We start from the raw sequence: 20,047 nt of genomic DNA, 5'->3' as shown, positions 1-20,047 counted from the left end.
AGGTAAAAATTAGATGACAACAGACATGCCTTCTTTCTGCACCTTTGCAAAGTATAGTCGTGCTTGAATAAAAAAGCTAACTGTGTGACAGTCTAAAAACTATGTAATTTGCTGACTATTTAAAAATGCCTAGAGATTGGGGCGCCTGGGTGGCTCAGTCATTAAGCGTCTGCCTTCTGCTCAGGTCCTGGGATCGAGCCCCACATCAGGTTCCCTGCTCCACAGGAAGCCTGCTTCTTCTCCCACTCCTCCTACTTGTCCCTCTCTCACTGTGTCTTTCTCTGTCAAATAAATAAATAAAATCTTTAAAAAAAAATGCCTAGAGATTCTCAAGAACTGAATTCATTTTCTTTTTTCAGTTTGTATCTAAAGATCATAGCTATTCTATGAACTGCCTTTTTAGGTATCATCTCTTAGGTCAATATATCTTTAAGTCATGTCTCTTTAAGAGATATACTTAAAATATGCCAAAATATGCTTTTTATACTTGTATTTGGTTGTGAGAAGTTAGAAGTGAGGGTTGATGGACGGTTATAACAAATTGGTGTATATGTATTTAAGTCTAATTTATTGTCATAGAATTGGAGAAGCTTTGCTACACCTGTCTTGAGTTTTCTACCCTCCTTTAGTAAACTTACTGAAGTAACCCAAAGCAGTTTCAAAGAAATAGGATCCCTACACATATCCCAGAGATCAAAATCAGGCCTAAAATAGTCTTAAGGCACTATCACGTATACCATTCTGTTGGATTTAGATTGAGATTACAAAAGACCCCCTCAAAAGATATACTGGTCTGATTGACTCTCTGATTTTATCCTTCTCCTTTCAAGGCAGATTCATTGAGATCAAGACCCATTTTTATCCCTTCCTCTGCCCCAGTTCCCTTATATTCTAGCTGGTACCTAGTAGGTAATCGATATATGTCTTTAATTAATGAGTGAAAAAATCAATTACCTGCCCTGCCTTTCAAGGTTTTTGGTAAATTCTATGCCATTGTAGAATCAGTAGGTTCTGTTGTTTATAAAATAGTTACAGGTGGAGGGGAGGAAGCTATATTCCTGTTATACCTTAAGCCAGAGATATTTTTTCCTGGGAAAATGTATAGGGTATCAGGAATTCTTCAGAATAGATATAAATATCCTATGAAGAGCACCCAATTTTCCTGCTACATCTCCTACATAAAAAAAAACAAAAAACAAAAAACAAAACCTACTTGGAAATAATTTGATTTGAAGCTAAATTCCAGTTCTTGTGTTCCACCCAAACCATCAAGGTTTTGAGAACATTCCACTGTACCTGATATGATAGAACTAAGCAGAGCAAACACCAAAAATATCTAACACTACACTGTCTTAGAAGTTAATAAAGACAGATTTCAGAAACAGAGATGCCATACTAGAATATGGGTAGAAATGCACCCCTCCTATATTTACTCTTTATTGCTAATGATTATTGGAAATCATAAAAACCAGGAGGCCTTTATTTCTAAATTATTATTTCAGTTGTAAATACATCATGGAATGCTACAAAAATATTAGTAGGTGGTAAATGCAATTTAGACAGGATGAAGCTTACATATAGAATTATCATAAACATGGGTACATCCAGGGGAGGAAAAATGGCAGTGTGACCATCTTGGGGCAGTATTGAAGAATGCACTAGATGAAATGTGTTGCCGAAAAAAGTTGAGTAACAACCTCTTGGGAACTGTAAGGAACTCTTAGCACCGAGCAGCCCATTTTTCAGTCTAAGGTTCCATTCAATCCCTTGTCTGCTCCTTTCATCGCTTAAATTCTTAATATCTGTGCACAACACTATCTCTACCAATAGATTATAAATTCCTAGTGTACAGTGACTAAAGTTTTATTCATCCTTGTATCTTCCAGTACGCCTGAAGAAATTACATGGTAGTGGCTGTATAAATGCTAGTCATTTAAGTCTAAAAGATGACACATAATACAAATATATCGTACTTAGTTAAGTCTTACCCAGAAAAGGAAGAATATAGATGTCCTGTTAGGCCTTTATCTCCCTAAAGAATTAGGGTTTTGTAGATTTTTACTTCTGATTTCCATGAGGTTATTGCCTACTTTTCTCGACTAAGAACCACATCAAGTCTATACTTTTCCTGGCCATATTTTTCAGAAGATTGATGATTCAATCTTGGGCAAGATTGCCAAAGCATCAATATACCATAAAATTGTCTACTTCCCTAATTTAAACAATGAAGCAGATTAAAGCAGTTTGAGAACAGCAATGAAAATATTATGCCATTGGAATGCAAATGCAGACAGCCTGAGGCTGTTTGATTCCCACCAACATAATTACATTTAAGCAATATAAAAAAAAACTTTCCCCTTAAGGGAAGATCTATTCCTTCCCAGAAATAAGTTCTGTCCTCCAGTCTACAGCATGCTAATATGGCATCTCTGTAACAAGGCTGTATTGCCTCTAAATGGGTATATTTGGCTAAAATATGAAGGACTTTGAGTCTTTTTCCCACTTTAAGATTAGGTGATAGTAAATATTTTGATTCACTGTTCTTTTAGTTCTACAATTGGCTTCAACCAGGTTTCTGTGGAATCTAGTTTCATTCTTTGGCCCAAAACAACACATCAAACACAAGTCGTCTTGAAAATAATAGACATAAGGAGTCACTTCTTTTACTCACTTAATTAACTGAACCAAATTGACTATTTACTGATAAGTAATCAATAATAAAATTTAGAAAAATATTCTATTATCTTTTAGTGAGGAATCTGTTTTATTATAGAGACAGAGCCTTTGCATGATTCAGCCTCTGTCTATTACTTTGTTTAGGTCAAAGGAATTAAGTCCAAGTTTGTACAATTACAAATAAAACTGAACCTGTCTCTATGACTAGCTCAGAATGTTCAGGAAAGAAATCTTCCCCACCTTAAAAAAATTATTTGATGACTAATGCAGACATCTTGAATGAAGAAAAGAAAATTAATGTTAAGTAATTGTTAATGTAAATATGTTGAGACATAAATACATTTATGTGTAACTACATGAACATATACTACTTACCTATCCAAATTTCACAGTATTTTATAGAGATCCAAGAAGAGTAACAATAAATCCTATTCAAGAATAAACCAATAATTTAACAATTTCAATAATTTTATATACTATTTCCAAAATTTGTAAAGGGTATTTTTTTAAAATATAAAAAGAATGTGGGGCACCTGGGTGGCTCAGATGGTTAAGTGCCTGGCTCTTATTTTGGCTCAGGTCATGATATCAGAGTTATGAGCTTGAGTCCCATGTCAGGCTCCACACTCAGCATGGAGTCTGCTTGAGATTTTCTGTCTCCCTCTGCCTCTGCCCCTCCCCTGCACTCACACACTCTCTCTCTCTCTCTCTCAAAATAAATAAATAATGAAAGAAAGAAAGAAAGAAAGGTTGAAAATTAGAATACTCTATAAAATTGAATTTTCTGGTCAACTGAGAGAAATTACATATTTGTAAATCATTACAGTTTTGAAATTATAACTAGAATTAAAGTAAAAAGCGCTTATAACAAAATAATGTAAAATGGGTTAATATTAGCCTTAGCCTAAACTGAGTTAGTTTCAATCAAGGTGTCACTTTGTTATAGGGTTATCATTATGAACAAACATGGCCTTTGTATATATGCTGATGTAGACCAAGGAAGAGATTAGCCTACATCCTATATTATGACATATCCTAAAATTTGTCCTTTCTTAAAAAAATATGGGTGAGGAGCCTTCTAAATCTTTCATCTTTCTAGATGTTAACATTTAAGATGGTAAGATTTAATATTAGATTTATTGCAAATAACATGCTAAAATATGGAATAAGGATAAATGAACTGTGCGTTCTCTTAAGTACCACTGTATTATATCTACTTCATCTAAAGATGTACCTTCTTTGAAATAAGCATGTTAGTAATTTTTAAATGCATTTTAAAAAATAAGTTCACTTTGAGATAATTCTTGCATAAGACAGCTACTCTTATAAATTATATATGGGCATGGACATATGTAGAAAAACTCAACGCTTAAATGAAATTAAAAAACAAACTCAACAGGTTTTTTCTAAGAACCTACTAACGGTAGATCGACTTGATACATTTTATGCGAGTTTTCAAAGCCACATGAGCTGCCCTCACTCCATATCTAGGGCTTGTGCTGAACTGTATAGGATTACAGAGAAGTGGGTCACATTTCCCACCCTTTGGAAGTTTATTTTCAAGGTATGAAAGTAAAACTAACATGCACTAAACATTTGGAGAATAATAAAAAAGAGAATATAAATACATGCAAGAGAATATTGAATAGGGAAAATGTTCTAATCAGGAGAATTTTTTTTCTGTTTCAGGCTGAAACCATGTCATTGCCAATGGAAAATGGAAAACTGGCAATATAAGCATCCATTTACATGAGAAATTACCCAAGTGCCCCCACACATACTGCCTTCCGTGCACAATACAAAGTGGTTCCATTTTCAGTAGAACATATGCTAAATGTTTAAGCTCAAAGATGATTTAGACAAAATGGAAAAGATTTTTTAAACATTTATTTTACACTTCACAGGATTCGTTTAGATTGGCAGATGTTCCAAAACCCAAAGAAAAGTAACTTAACCAGCTAGTGGAAAAGGCAGTGTTTGCAAAGGCAAGAGGGAGGGAAAAAAAAATCCCTGACTTTGTAACATTCAGTATCAGAAAACATATGAATGAATGAATGAATACATAAAAATTCCAGGGGAAATCTAATAGTTAAAATACTGAAGGACTTCTAAATTCTTTCAGGTACCTGCAACAAATGATATATTGATTTTGCTGTTAAACGGCACAGCTGTAACCAACACATTAGACACAGAGGATGAAAGCAATGACTAAAAGCACCTTATTTCATCTGTCACACCTGAGGCACTGCCTTCTTCAGACCTTTGGTGTATTAGCACAGAAAATCAATTAGGTAAAGAGCTGAACAAATGAAGGGAGAATAAAAAAGGTCTCATTCACAAAGTATCTGGGATATCAACAAGCCCAGGAGACTTTGGTAAACTATATGATATCTCCAAATAAACCATAACAACGTTTTCTGAACTTTTAAAAGTCAGTGATTATGTATCACAGATTGCTCTAAACCTATTTTGGAAGGTTCTCAGCCATTAAACCACCTGATAAACACAGTAGAGTATTTTCAGCTTCAAGTTTAGTACATATGCATCTCTTAAATCATAAAATATTGTGTCCAAAAAAAAACCTCAGTGTAGTTACTCCCTTAACAGATTCTTAAAATGATTATATACATGAATCTTCAGGTAAAGATCATTGTTACTTAACATTTGTGTGGCCTGTTCTGTGCTTGCATATGGCCCCCAAATTTTCAGTGTAACCTAATAATTTCCTCAGCCATAAAAATAATCAATTTTTATCATAGAAGTCATATGGCTCCTGTTTGAGTTTTAAGTAGACAAAGCACTGAGCACAGGATCAACCTCAAGGATTTTAAGTACCATGATATTAATTTTTAAGGAACTTATTTTTTTTTCCTACAAAGAAAATCAAGCTGCTTCTTGAAAGGGATCTCATAAAGTATCAGAGGGAATGTGTGGAAGCCACATTTGGACACTGATATTAAGTTTTATGGCCAGTGCTTATCCCTTTTTGTGCCACTTCCCCAAATTATAAAAGTATCTCTTCTTTATATCTTTAGTTCTTTTACTACTAATATCTACCACCTCATCAATTTCCCAGTCATTGCCTCTTCATCTCATTTCCCAATAGCTATTAATCTAGAATCTCATGCTTCTCCTCCCTTCCTTATCTTTTACCCATAAAACCCTTGACAATTCAATATACAGAGCTCTATAAGCTCCAGCTCCACTCTGACCAAAATCCCATAACCTCTTGCATTTACTTATGCCCTCTGCCTTTTCATATTAACCACTGATGTTCGGCTATCAGGACCTTTCCCATGAAAACCCAGTTCTTCCACTTCCCTGTCTACTGGTTTGCTTTTCATTCCCCAGGCCCAATATCAGCCACTAACTCTCTACATCCTGCTTATTCCACTGAAATTCGAATAAGGGTATTCATTGTGTGTGTGCTCTTTTTCAGGCATTGGGCTCCCACTTTTGTATGTATAAAAGCATATATAATTTAGTCATTTGAATCTCAGAAAATCTGGCCACGCTACGACTCATTTTTACAGGAGACAAATTTAGAGAAGGTAAGAAACTTTCCACACCCATTCAAGATTTGCTCTTTGTTACCTCTTGCTAGGAAATACCTCTAGCATTCTTTCTTTGTACATAATAATTCACCAGATCAGCTCTTTGCCATCTTGGATTGTTTGGGGTTTTGTTTGTTTCAGTAAGAACTCTAGGGCTTTGATTACAAATGGAGTTGACTGCTAAGGGGCCCCTTCTCCAATCTTTCTTCTCCACCCTCTTCCTCTCAACATAACCCTCCAGGTTAGGTCACTAGGGCCATTAAGGAAGAGGAATCTGAGGAGAATGAAAAGGGGCAATGCTTTCTCCAAAGTCCTCTGAAGAGCAGAGTCCTCCTAGCTCCAGCTGAGAATCTTCTGGTAGAAGGGGTGAGAGATTCAGCTCTCATCTTCAGGGTCTTCCATGTCTATGTCCTGGGGTACTTTTGTCTTCTTTTGCCCTTTGGGCTGTGGCTCACTAGTCCTGGATGGCTTTGTAGGGGTTTCCACTTCAATGACTGCTTTCTCTTTCTGGGCAAGCCAGGTCTGTGGAAGGAGTTTTCGGTGCTTCTTCACAGAGTAATGTTGGCATGTACACCTGATACCCGCTTTTTGAGGTGGTGCTGCATGATCAGCCCATCGTCTGTGACAGCCAGAATCATGGGTGCTTCAGTCGCCTCTCCCGCTTCAACACCCACCAGAGCTTGAACAGCTTCTTCTCAGCTACATTCAAGGCCGCTTGATCTTTCCCTGGGGAGCTCCCAGGGCTGCACCACCATCTTGGATTGTTATAAAGCCTCTAGAAGAAGAAATAAAGATTCATCTCCAATATTTCCAAAGTGCTATCTAGAGGAGCTAATAAATGGTGGAAATGTGCAAGATATGAGAGAGTGGTCAATGTCCTTTTGGAGATTAAAGGGTGTGTGTGGGTGTGGGTGTGTGTGTGTATATATATATATACACACACACACACACATGCTTATATCTATATCTCTTTCTCAATATATGTATATATCAAGAGAGATGAAAGATAATATAAACATGAAATTAAGAGAGGAAAGCAACAGGACAGGCCTGCCTAATGTATATGGTATATATTAAAAGTCAGTTTAAGTTGTTGTTCAGGAAATAAACACAAAAGAAAGTGGATATTAACAGGACATATGATTCAAAAGCAAGCCCCATCCACTTCACAATTTCCCTAAGATATAATGCTATTTTATAGGAATACTTCATATATGAAATGCTCCTTTCAGTACAGAATACACTAGATCAGAACTCAATCTGTTTTTCAATGAATATAATGTGAATTTGGGTATATTGTCTGAACTCAAATTTTCCAAGGTCAAAATAATATTGGGGACTATCCATTTTCAGTTATGCTGTTGAGGAAACTCTGAGAGTTCTTTTGCTAAAAATTTACACTTTGAAATGTGACATGTGAACATTCTGCTTGGTGAGCACCTAATAACTATTTAGTGACAAAATAAGACAGTTGGTAACATTTGCATAATTTATGCAAGATTTGTAGACTCATATTGAAAGCAAGAATAATAAGCTTCTATGATTTTGGTACCTATATTTTGTGACTATCAACGGCTTGATTCAAAAGTATGTCATATAATGAAATAATTTGCAGTATATAGCCAGAGGTTTTTAAAAAATCTGCAGTTGATCATGTTGTAAGCTATCACATTAGAATATGAGGATGTTTTCTTTATTAATAGCAGTACATGGATGGTTCTGGACCTAGACTGCTCAGACAAATTTTGAAGATTTCTGCATATTTTGCAGTCAACAAAATATACTGTACTTTTGTACAATTTCTCATGGCAACAACACTTAAGATCACACACAGTTGAGGTTATCAGAAATGCATGTCTTGGTGGCATAATTTTAGCACTTGCTCATGGAAGAAAGATTCACGTCAGTTTCAGATTTTACCCAGTTTTCCAACTGCTAAGTACAAACAAAAATCTCTATCAATCTACTGAAAGTAAACAATTCTGTTGAAATCGGTATCCTCTGATCACATGGACATCTTATAATTTGATAAGGCAATTTAGAATAGCGCTAGATGTCCCAAATGTTTAAAAGTCCAGCTTTTACCCAGATGACTTGGATGTTACCACTAAGTACATTATAGGCAGAATAGTACAGAATGACTTTCTAAGTACTTCAGATATTAAGTAAGAGGCCTGCTTGATGCCTTAAAGTCTCTTTATCAATATCAATTCTTTTCCATAAGTTAACGTCTCCAAAATGGCTCTTTTGAAATGCAACTCTATTAGCTGGGAAGGTAGTACATTGTTCCATTAGCCTGTGAGGAGGAATTACTTAGCAAGGTCCTCAGGGAATGAATAGCAACAAATAAATTTTGATAAAGGAGGGAAATGAATATTAGGAAAAAATCTGAGCATGGATCTTTGCTCAACCAAATAGGCCCAGATAGGTCATTCCAAAAAACCAGCAGAAGGGCACTTTTGAGGAACCACAACTAAAGATGAGGTTATGCCAAAGCACAATTTTCCCAGAGTTTTATAGGGCTCTGTAGGGAAAATTCTAGAACATTCTTTATGGTTACAGAGTATGTGGTTCAAACTCTTCTGCCTCCACTTCTTCTGTAAAATAGGGATAATGATAAAAGCTGCATCATCATAGATAATTCATTGAGATGAAAATGTAAAGCATTTAGAACTTTACAATAATATTAACATTTTAAAAATGTAGAGATGCATTAATATTGCAACACAGCATCCTGACACCTTCTCCATTTTACATTTTAAAAAGTACTATTACTGTTATGAATTATTCATATTCCAAAAAGCCAATGTCCTAAAAAAGAAAAATAAAATTATTTTGCATAGTGTTTTATTTTCTGCAGCACCATCAAGGGTTCTTGATTTTTATTTTTTCTTTAACCTAGTGAAATGTCTGAAACCTTCCTTTTCATGTTAGAAAATGAATTTTAAACCAGTTGTAGCAGCTGTCCTCAATTTTCATTCCTAGCAAATGAACATATTTTTAAATGATATTACAGGGTATTTTTCACACTCCTCCTAGATGATAGATAAATTCTTCAGGCACTTCTCATTGCCAGTAAATGGGCGCTCTTGTTGCTGTTCCAATAAAGTGAGCATACACAAGAGTCTCTGGGAGACTGATAATCTCATACACAATTCCATTTGTCAGCTCCCTGTAGTCTACAAGCTTGTCTTCGAGGAGACTTCACCTGCATGAGGATTTCAGGATTAGGTTTTTCTATGTAATTTCACTCTCTAATAATGGGATTCGGCGAGCACTTTCTCAATTATTTCTGCTTCCTAAGGTCAGGCTACAGAGGTAAATGTAGAGATTTATGCACTTAATTCCCTGTGGATCAAGATGAAAATACTCACTTTCATTCTTACTTTTTATTTATTAAACTTTTACACAGCTCATATTTCCTCCGATTTGCAGGCTACCATGGGTGGCTTAATTTTTCTTTCTCTCCCTTGCTTCTCTCTCTTTCCTCCCTCCTTCTTTCCTTCCTTCCTTTCCAGTAGTCAAGAAATATGTATTAGTGTTTCAGTTCCAGTATATTTTCTTTTCCTTTTGAGAAACAGCCCTGTTTGTGACTTTATATTATAATACACAGAGAATCATACAGAAATACATTTATACACAAAACTAAATTCTCAATATAATTAGCTGAATGTGGACCAAGTCCCCCTTTTGCCATCAAACTCAAAAATCTCAGTGTAAGCGTTAATAACCCTCTTAAGAGCATAATGTCACATTTATTTGATCTCCAGGGCTTTGATTTGTCATCCCAGTTCAACTTTCACCATAGTCATTAGCCACTCTGATATTTCCTTCTTTGAATCTAATCTTTCTGCCACCTTTCTCATGTTCTTCTAATAATAGAACAATTTCTTAATTCTCACTAAGATCTTTAACTCTTTTCCTTCCTATTTTCTCACTGCCAACAGAAGAGGGGAATGTCTTTTAGAATCTAATGGACCTGTCATTTAGGGCTCAGACACTTTCAAGTTGTGTTGCTTTGGCTTACTATTTAACTCATATGAAACTCATTTTCCCAGTGGAGAAAAAAGTGATTCTATTACATATAACTCCCAATTCTGTCAAAAACTCTAAAGATAATATCTATAAAACAACATAATGCCTGGCACCCAATCATTGTTATAAATATCATGAAAATAGTCAACATTGCCTTTATCCACAGAGTTAATCAGTATCATCTTCATCACTGACTAGTCTGTAATCAAGTATCAGCTGTATTTTTCATCACAATAGTTTTTTTTAAGGTAAATGTTTTGAAGTATAACTCATATGTAGTAAAATTTAACCTGTGTAAGTGTTCAGTGCTTGAATTTTGTCAGATGTTATAGTCATATATTCACCACTGCAGGCAAGATATAGGACAGTTGCTTTGACCTGAAAATAATGTAGTTAATCTCCTACCCCAAACTCCAGCTAGGGGCATTCACTGATGTTTTTCTTTCTGTAATTTTGATTTTTTTTTTTTTTTGGTATTATCCGATGGAAGTGGAATCAAAGAATATGTAGCCTTTTGAGTTTGACTTCTTTTAATTAGCATAATGCATTTGAAATTTGTTCATGTTGTAACATGTATCTGAGGTCCATTCACATTCCATTTTATTACTGAGTAGTATTCTGATGTATGAATGTCTCCATGATTTGTAATCTTTTCTCCTGTAATGGTCATTGGAACTATTTAGGGGTATTGATTATTATGACTAAAGTAACTGTGATTACTCACATACAAGTTTTTATATGGAGATGTTTTCATTTTCCTTGGATAAATGTCTAAGGAAGGTATTGCTGATAATATGATAAGAATTATGTTTATTTTTATAATTATTGTCAAACACTTTTACAAATTAATTGTAACATTTTGCATTTCCACTGGGTAGGTATGAGAATTCTGATTGCTGCACACTCTTTCAAGCACTTGATATTGTTTTTATTCCTTGTTTTTGTTTTAATTTACTCATTCTGATAGGTGTGTAATTTTATCACATTATCCAACAAAATAATAACAATGTTGACCATAATTTCAAGTTTATGTGCTATTTGTAATCTTTGGTAAAATGTAGGCTTAAGTATGCCACCTATTTTTAAAATTGTATTGTCTGTTTCCTCATTATTTAATTTTGACAGCTCTATATTTTGGGTTCCAGTTCTTTATCATATATGTGTTTTACAAATATTTCTCCCAGTCTGTGTTTTATCTTTACATTTTCTTTACAGTGCCTTATAAGGAGCTAAAGTTTTTAATTTTGATTAAGTCCATTTGTTTCACATTTTGTTCTGTGATTCATGCTTTATCCTCTTTGATAAATTTTTATCTTACAATCTAACAGTGTTTTTGCATGTTTTCTTCTAAAAGTTTTATCATTTTAGGTTACACTTTAGATCTATGTCCATTTGGAGTGAATTTTTTTCTGTCTTCAACATTTTTAAAATTTTATTGTTATGTTAATCACCATACAACACATCACTAGTTTTTGATGTAGTGTTCCATGATTCATTGTTTGCATATAACACCCAGTGCTCCATTCAATATGTGCCCTCTTTAATACCCCTCACCAGGCTAACCCATCCCCGCACCACCCTCCCCTCTAGAACCCTCAGTTTGTTTCTCAGAGTCCATAGTCTCTCATGGTTTGTCTCCCCCTCATTTTAGCCTTCCTATTATCCTCGTATTTTTTTTAACATATAATGTATTATTTGTTTCAGAGGTACAGGTCTGTGATTCAACAGTCTTACACAATTCACAGAGCTCACCATAGCACATACCCTCCCCAATGTCTATCACCCAGCCATCCCATCCCTCCCACCCCCCAACACTCCGGCAACACTCAGTTTGTTTCCTGAGATTAAGAATTCCTCATATCAGTGAGGTCATATGATACATATCTTTCTCTGATTGACTTATATCGCTCAGCATAATACCTTCCAGTTCCATCCACATTGTTGCAAGTGGCAAGATTTCATTTCTTTTGTTGGCTGCATAATACACCATTGTGTATATATATATATATATATCACATCTTCTCTATCCAATCTTCTGTTGATGGACATCTTGGCTCTTTCCATAGTTTGGCTATTGTGGACATTGCTGCTATTAACATCGTGGTGCGTGTACCCCTTTGGATCACTAATTTGTATCTTTGGGGTAAATACCCAATAGTGCAATTGCTAGGTCATAGGGTAGCTCTATTTTCAACTTTTTGAGGAAACTTCACACTGTTTTCCAGAGTGGCTGCACCAGCTTGCATTCCCACCAACAGTGTAGGAGGGTTCCCCTTTCTCTGCATCCCTGCCAACATCTGTCGTTTCCTGACTTGTTAATTTTAGCCATTCTGGCTGGTGTGAGGTGGTATCTCATTGAGGTTTTGATTTGGATTTCCCCCTTGCCGAGTGATGTTGAGCACTTTTTCATGTGTCTGTTGGCCATTTGGATGTCTTCTTTGGAAAAATGTCTGTTCATGTCTTCTGCCCGTTTCTTGATTGGATCATTTGTTCTTTGGGTGTTGAGTTTGATAAGTTCTTTATAGATTTTGGATACTAGCCCTTTATCTGATATGTCATTTGCAAATATCTTCTCCCATTCTGTCAGTTGTCTTTTGGTTTTGTTGACTGTTTCTTTTGCTGTGCAAAAGCTTTTTATCTTGATGAAGTCCCAATAGTTCATTTTTGCCCTTGCTTCCCTTGCCTTTGGCGATGTTTCTAGGAAGATGTTGCTGCAGCTGAGGTCGAAGAGGTTGCTGCCTGTGTTCCCTTTTAGGATTTTGATGGACTCCTGTCTCACATTTAGGTCTTTCAACCATTTGGAGTCTCTTTTTGTGTGTGGTGTAAGGAAATGGTCCAGTTTCATTCTTCTGCATATGGCTGTCCAATTTTCCCAACACCATTTGTTGAAGAGACTGTCTTTTTTCCATTGGACATTCTTTCCTGCTTTGTCAAAGATTAGTTGACCATAGAGTTGAGGGTCCATTTCTGGGCTCTCTATTCTGTTCCATTGATCTATGTGTCTGTTTTTGTGCCAGTACCATACTGTCTTAATGATGACAGCTTTGTAATAGAGCTTCAAGTCCAGAATTGTGATGCCACCAGCTTTGGTTCTCTTTTTCAACATGCCTCTGGCTATTTGGGGTCTTTTCTGGTTCCATACAAATTTTAGGATTATTTGTTCCATTTCTTTGAAAAAAGGGGATGGTATTTTGACAGGGATTGCATTAAATATGTAGATTGCTCTAGGTAGCATTGACATCTTCACAGTATTTGTTCTTCCAATCCATGAGCATGGAACATTATTCCATTTCTTTGTGTCTTCCCAATTTCTTTCATGAGTATTTTATAGTTTTCTGAGTACAGATTCTTTGCCTCTTTGGTTAGATTTAGCCCTAGGTATCTTACGGTTTTGGGTGCAATTGTAAATGGGATCAACTCCTTAATTTCTCTTTCTTCTGTCCTGTTGTTGGTGTATAGAAATGCAACTGATTTTTGTGCATTGATTTTATATCCTGCCACTTTACTGAATTCCTGTATGAGTTCTAGCAGTTTTGGGGTAGAGTCTTTTGGGTTTTCCACATAAAGTATGTTCCTGACCATAGGGGGAAAGGTCTCAGGTTTTCCCCATTAAGAATGATATTTGCTGTGGGTTTTTCATAGATGGCTTTTATGATATTGAGGTATGTACCTTCTATTTCTGTACTCTGAAGAGTTTTGATCAAGAAAGGATGCTGTACTTCGTCAAATGCTTTTTCTGCATCTATTGAGAGGATCATATGGTTCTTGTTCTTTCTTTTATTAATGTATTGTATCACATTGATTGATTTGCAGATGTTGAACTAACCTTGCAGCCCAAGAATAAATCCCACTTGGTCATGGTGAATAATCCTTTTAATGTACTTTGGATCCTACTGGCCAGTTTTTGGTGAGAATATTTGCATCCATGTTCATCAAGGATATTGGTCTGTAATTCTCCTTTTTGATAGGGTCTTTGTCTGGTTTTGGGATCAAAGTAATAGTGGCCTCATAAAACGAGTTTGGATAGTCTCCTCATAGAACGAGTTTGGAAGTTTTCCTTCCATTTCTATTTTTTAGAACAGTTTCAGAAGAATAGGTATTAATTCTTCTTTAAATATTTGGTAAAATTCCCCTGGGAAGCTATCTGGCCCTGGGTCTTGTTTGTTGGGAGATTTTTTTATTACTGCTTCAATTTCCCTAGTGGTTATAGGTCTGTTCAGGTTTCTATTTCTTCAGTGTTGGTAGTTTATACATCTCTAGATATGCATCCATATCTTCCAGATTTCTAATTTGCTGGCATATAGTTGCTCATATTATGTTATTATAATTGTTTGTATTTCTTTGGTGTTGGTTGTGATCTCTCCTCTTTCATTCATGATTTTATTTATATGGGTCATTTCTCTTTTCTTTTTGATAAGTCTGGCCAGGGGTCTATCAATCTTATCAATTCTTTCAAAGAATCAGCTCCTAGTTTTGTTGGTCTGTTCTACTGTTCTTTTGGTTTCTATTTCATTGATTTCTGCTCTGATCTTTATTATTTCTCTTCTCCTGCTGGGTTTAGGCTTTATTTGCTGTTCTTTCTCCAGCTCCTTTAGGTGTAGGGTTAGGTTGTGTACTTGAGACCTTTCTTGTTTCTTGAGAAAGGCTTGTATTCCTATATACTTTCCTCTTAGGACTGCCTTTGCTGCATCCCAGAGATTTTGAACAGTTGTGTTTTCATTTTCATTAGTTTCCATGATTTTTTTAAATTCTTTAATTTCCTGGTTGACCCATTCATTCTTTAGTAGGATGCTCTTTAGCCTCCATGTATTTGAGTTCTTTCCAACTTTCCTCTTGTGATTGAGTTATAGTTTCAAAGCATTGTGGTCCGAAAATATGCAGGGAATAATCCTAGACTTTTGGTACTGGTTGAGACCTGATTTGTGACCTAGGATGTGATCTATTCTGGAGAATGTTCCATGGGCACTAGAGAAGAATGTGTATTCTGTTGCTGTGGGATGGAATGTTCTGAATATCTGTGAAGTCCATTTGGCCCAGTGTGTCATTTAAAGTCTTTATTTCCTTGTTGATCTTTTGCTTAGATGATCTGTCCATTTCAGTGAGGGGGTTGTTAAAGTCCCCTACTATTATTGTATTGTTGGTCATGTGTTTCATTGCTTTTGTTATTAATTGGCTTATATAATTGGCTGCTCCCATGTTAGGGGCATAGATATTTACAATTGTTAGATCTTCTTGTTGGATAGACCCTTTAAGTAGGATATAGTGTCCTTCCTCATCTCTTATTATAGTCTTTGGTTTAAAATCTAATTTGTCTGATATAAGGATTGCCACCCCAGCTTTCTTTTGGTGTCCATTAGCATGGTAAATGGTTTTCCACCCCCTCACTTTCAATCTGGGGGTGTCTTTGGGTCTAAAATGAGTCTCTTGCAGACAGCATATCAGTGGGTCTTGTTTTTTTTTATCGAATCTGATACCCTGTGTCTTTTGATTGAGGCATTTAGCCCATTTACATTCAGGGTAACTATTGAAAGATATGAATTTAGTGCCATTGTATTGCCTGTAAGGTGACTGTTACTGTATATTGTCTGTGTTCCTTTCTGGTCTATGTTACTTTTAGTCTCTCTCTTTGCTTAGAGGACCCCTTTCAATATTTCTTGTAGGGCTGGTTTCGTGTTTACAGATTCCTTTAGTTTTTGTTTGTCCTGGAAGGTTTTTTTATCTCTCCTACTATTTTCAATGACAGCCTAGCTGGATATAGTATCCTTGGCTGCATATTTTTCTCATTTAGTGCTCTGAATATATCATGCCAGTCTTTTCTGGCCTGCCAGTTCTCTGTGGATAGGTTTGTTGCCAAGCTAATGTTTCTACCATTGTAGGTTACAGATCTCTTGTCCAGAGCTGCTTTCAGGATTTTCTCTTTGTCTCTGAGACTCATAAGTTTTACTATTAGATGTTGGGGTGTTGACCTATTTTAATTGATTTTGAGGGGGGTTCTCTGTGCCTCCTGGATTTTGATGCCTGTTTCATTCACCAAATTAGGGAAGTTCTCTGCTATAATTTGCTCCAATATACCTTCCGCCCCTCTCTCTCTTTCTTCTTCTTCTGGGATCCCAATTATTCTAATATTGTTTCATCTTATGGTATCACTTATCTCTCAAATTCTGCCCTCGTGATCCAGTAGTTGTTTATCTCTCTTTTTCTCAGCTTCTTTAATTTCCATCATTTGGTCTTCTATATCACTAATTCTCTCTTCTGCCTCATTTATCCTAGCAGTTAGAGCCTCTATTTTTGATTGCACCTCATTAATAGCCTTTTTGATTTCGAATTGGTTAGATTTTAGTTCTTTTATTTCTCCAGAAAGGGTTTCTCTAATATCTCCCATGCTTTGTTCAAGCCCAGCTAGTATCTTTATAATCATCATTCTGAACTCTAGTTCCGCCGTCTTACTAATGTCCACATTGATTAGGTACCTGGCAGGCAGTACTGCCTCTTGTTCTTTTTTTTTGAGGTGACATTTTCCATCTTGTCATTTTGTCCAGAGGAGAATAGATGAATGAGAGAACAAAATGCTAACAGGATAACAATGACCCCAGAAAAATATACATTAAACAAATCAGAAGAGATCTGAAACCAGGGTAAAAGAAAGGGAAAGAAAGAAAAAAGAAAAAGAAAAAGATTAAAAAAAAAGAATATGATCAAATATGATCAGGCTGGTGTATAGATCAGTGCTACACACTAGATTTGGGGCATATTTTGGTCTTTAGAAGAAAATGCCTCCCAAAATTTTAAAGAAAAAAATCTTATATATGTACAAAAATAAGGGTAAATACAATGAAGGGATGGAATATGACTGTAAAGATGAAAATTATAAAAGATTTTATAAAAGGTATTGATAAGAAGTTGGTTGAAAAAAGAAAGAAGAGAAATTTTTTAAAAAGGTGGGGGAGAGAATGTGATCAGGCAAGAGACTAGAACAAAGCCATACACTAGAGATTTAGGATTTATTTTGGTCTGTTAGAAGAAACTATCCCAAAATTTTAAAGAGGAACGACTTATATATATACCAAAAATAAGGTTAACTACTGTGAAGGGATGGAATATGACTCTATAAATGAAAAATAAAAAAGATTTTTATTTTATTTTATTTTTTTATTTTTTATTTTTTTATTTTTTTAAAGATTTTATTTATTTATTTGACAGAGAAAGACACAGCGAGAGAGGGAACACAAACGGGGAGTGGGAGAGGGAGAAGCAGACTCCCTGCCAATCAGGGAGCCCGATGCGGGACTCGATCCTGGGACTCCAGGATCATGACCTGAGCCGAAGGCAGTCGCTTAACCAACTGAGCCACCCAGGCGCCCTAAAAAAGATTTTTAAAAAAGGGATTTAAAAAAGGGATTGGTTGAAAAAGGGAAAAAGAAAAAAAAAAGACAGTTAAAAAAATTAACTTTGAAAGACTAAATAATCATGGTAAAAAAGCCATGAATTCTATGTGCAGTATTCCCCTAGCGCTAGAGTTCTGCCATTCTCATTGATGGGTAAACTTGGTCTTGGCTGGCTGTTCTCTCTGATCTTTTGGCGGAGGGCCCTGTTGCCGTGGTTCTCATATGTCTTTGCCGGAGGCGGAATTGCCCCGCCCTTGCCGGGTCCAGGCTAAGTAATCTGCTCAGGTTTGCTCTCAGGAGCTTTTGTTCCCTGCAAACTTTCCGTACAGCTTTGGAGGACAAGAGTGAAAATGGCGGCCTCCCAATCTCCACCCCAGAGGAGCCAAGAACTCGGGGCCCCACTCCTCAGTGAGACCCCAGAGAAAAGCAGTCAATCACTCCTGTCTCCCTGGGCTCTGGCCGCACTCTGTGCTCACCCAGCCTGTGACTGAGCGTTTCTATCTCTGACACCGGACCCCGTGTGGAGTCTCCAAACCCAGCAGATCCGTGCAGTGCACTCCTGCACCACTCCTCCCAGGGGAGGAAGGTGAGTCTCCCCGGACCTGCCACTTGTTGGGTCCCCGCTGGAGGAGCAGTGGCCCGACTGTGCCGCGGATCACGGTTTATGGCAACCCCGAGCTGAGAGCCCGCGCCTGGGCTCCGCCTCTGCAGCCAGCTTCCCCGCTCTGATACCTGGGAGCTCTGCCGCACTCAGGCACCTGGGTCTTTCTGTGACCCCAAGGGTCCTGAGACCACACTGTTCCAGCGAGGGTTCCACCCCCTGCTTACCTACTGGAGCGATGTCCCTCAGCGGTGCTGACTTCTAGAAGTTCCGATTTTGTGCTCCGCGGCTCTATCACTTGCCAGAAGCGGCCACCAGAGACCCCCTCCCCTGCCATCTATCCTCCCGAATATCGCCTCGGATTCACTTCTCCGTACATCCTACCTTCCAGAAAGTGGTCGCTTTTCTGTTCAGAGAGTTGCTGCTATTCTTTTCTTCTATCTCCTGTTGAGTTCGTAGGTGTTCAGAATGGTTTGATCCCTATCCAGCTGAATTCCTGGGACCAGACAAAATTTAGGTCTCCTACTCCTCCATCATCTTGCTCTCAAACAGCTCAATGCAATTCTCTTGAATGAATTTTTATACATGGTATAAGGCTGTAAGGTATGGATTGAGGTGATCTCTCCCTTTTTTTTTTTTTTCTTGGATATGGATGTATGTTCAGCACCATTTGTTACCTGTTCTGTCAGCTCTCCATTTAATTGACTTGATATCTGTTTTGAAATCAGTTAAATAGGTGTGTGTGCCTGTGTGTGTATTCCTGCATTCTCTACTCTGTTCTACTTATTTGTTTGTTCTTTCAATAATTCCACAATGCACTAATTAGTGTAGCTTTATAGTAAGCCTTGAAATCAAACAGTGTGAGTCCACTGACTCTGTTCTTTAAATTTTTTTTTTTTATTATTCTAGCAAATTTGCTTTCCATGTATATTTTAGAGTCAGCTTAACGATGTTTATAAAGTACCTACTGGGATGTATCATGGCATAGAATAATTTGGGAAAAATTGACGTAGTAACAAATCATGTTTTCTAATCCATGAATATTGTATATATATCCATTTAATTAGATCTCTGATTTCTCTCATCAATGTTTTGTTGTTTTTAAGACACAGCTCTTGCATATATTCAGTTGGACTTACAGTAAAGGTCTTCATCTTTTTGGTACTATTTTAAATAGTACTTTTATAAAATTTTAATTTCTAAACATACATTGCTCTATTCTGTTCTATTCATTTCTCTCATTCTTTCTGCTCCACTCTGAATATAACAATGATGTTGTAAAATTAGTTGAGTAGTATGGACCCTTTTCAAGGCATCTGTGCCTAAAGTTTCATGTACTGGAAGAGTATAACTATAAATTCAGTTGATTCAATGGATAGTGCAATTCAATTCTTCATTAAACTTTGGTAGTTTAATCTTTCAAGGAATTTGCTAAGTTGTGGAACATATTATTATTATAATGTTTATAATATTCCCTTAAAATTTTAATATCAGGTTATGATATTAAGGAGACATCTGTAGGGATATTTGGGTTTCTCTGTTTTTTTTTCCTAATCCATCCTGCCAAATATTTATCCTTTTAGTTTTTTTGTCTTTGTTATTAATCAGCTTTTAGTTTTCTTGATATTTTCTATTTTATTTTATAGTTTCATTGATTTCTGATTTCATTTGTTTTACTTTCTTCTTTCTATTTAAGTTCAACTTCTCTTCCTTTTGTAGTTTCTTAAAATGAATACTTAGATCATTGATTTGAGACATACTTCTTTTCTAATACAAGTAATTAATACTATACATTT

At 36.3% G+C, this 20,047-nt stretch overlaps 1 pseudogene; it reads right to left on the bottom strand.

The window, feature by feature from the left end:
• Nucleotides 1–6,605: 6,605 nt before the first annotated feature.
• LOC110583552 overlaps nucleotides 6,606–20,047 on the bottom strand; it is a 53,487-nt pseudogene continuing 40,045 nt past the window's right edge.

The sequence above is a fragment of the Neomonachus schauinslandi genome, chromosome 8, assembly GCF_002201575.2.
Source record: "Neomonachus schauinslandi chromosome 8, ASM220157v2, whole genome shotgun sequence".
NCBI classification, from domain to species: Eukaryota; Metazoa; Chordata; class Mammalia; order Carnivora; family Phocidae; genus Neomonachus; species Neomonachus schauinslandi.
This window is presented reverse-complemented; position numbering and strand designations above follow the sequence as displayed.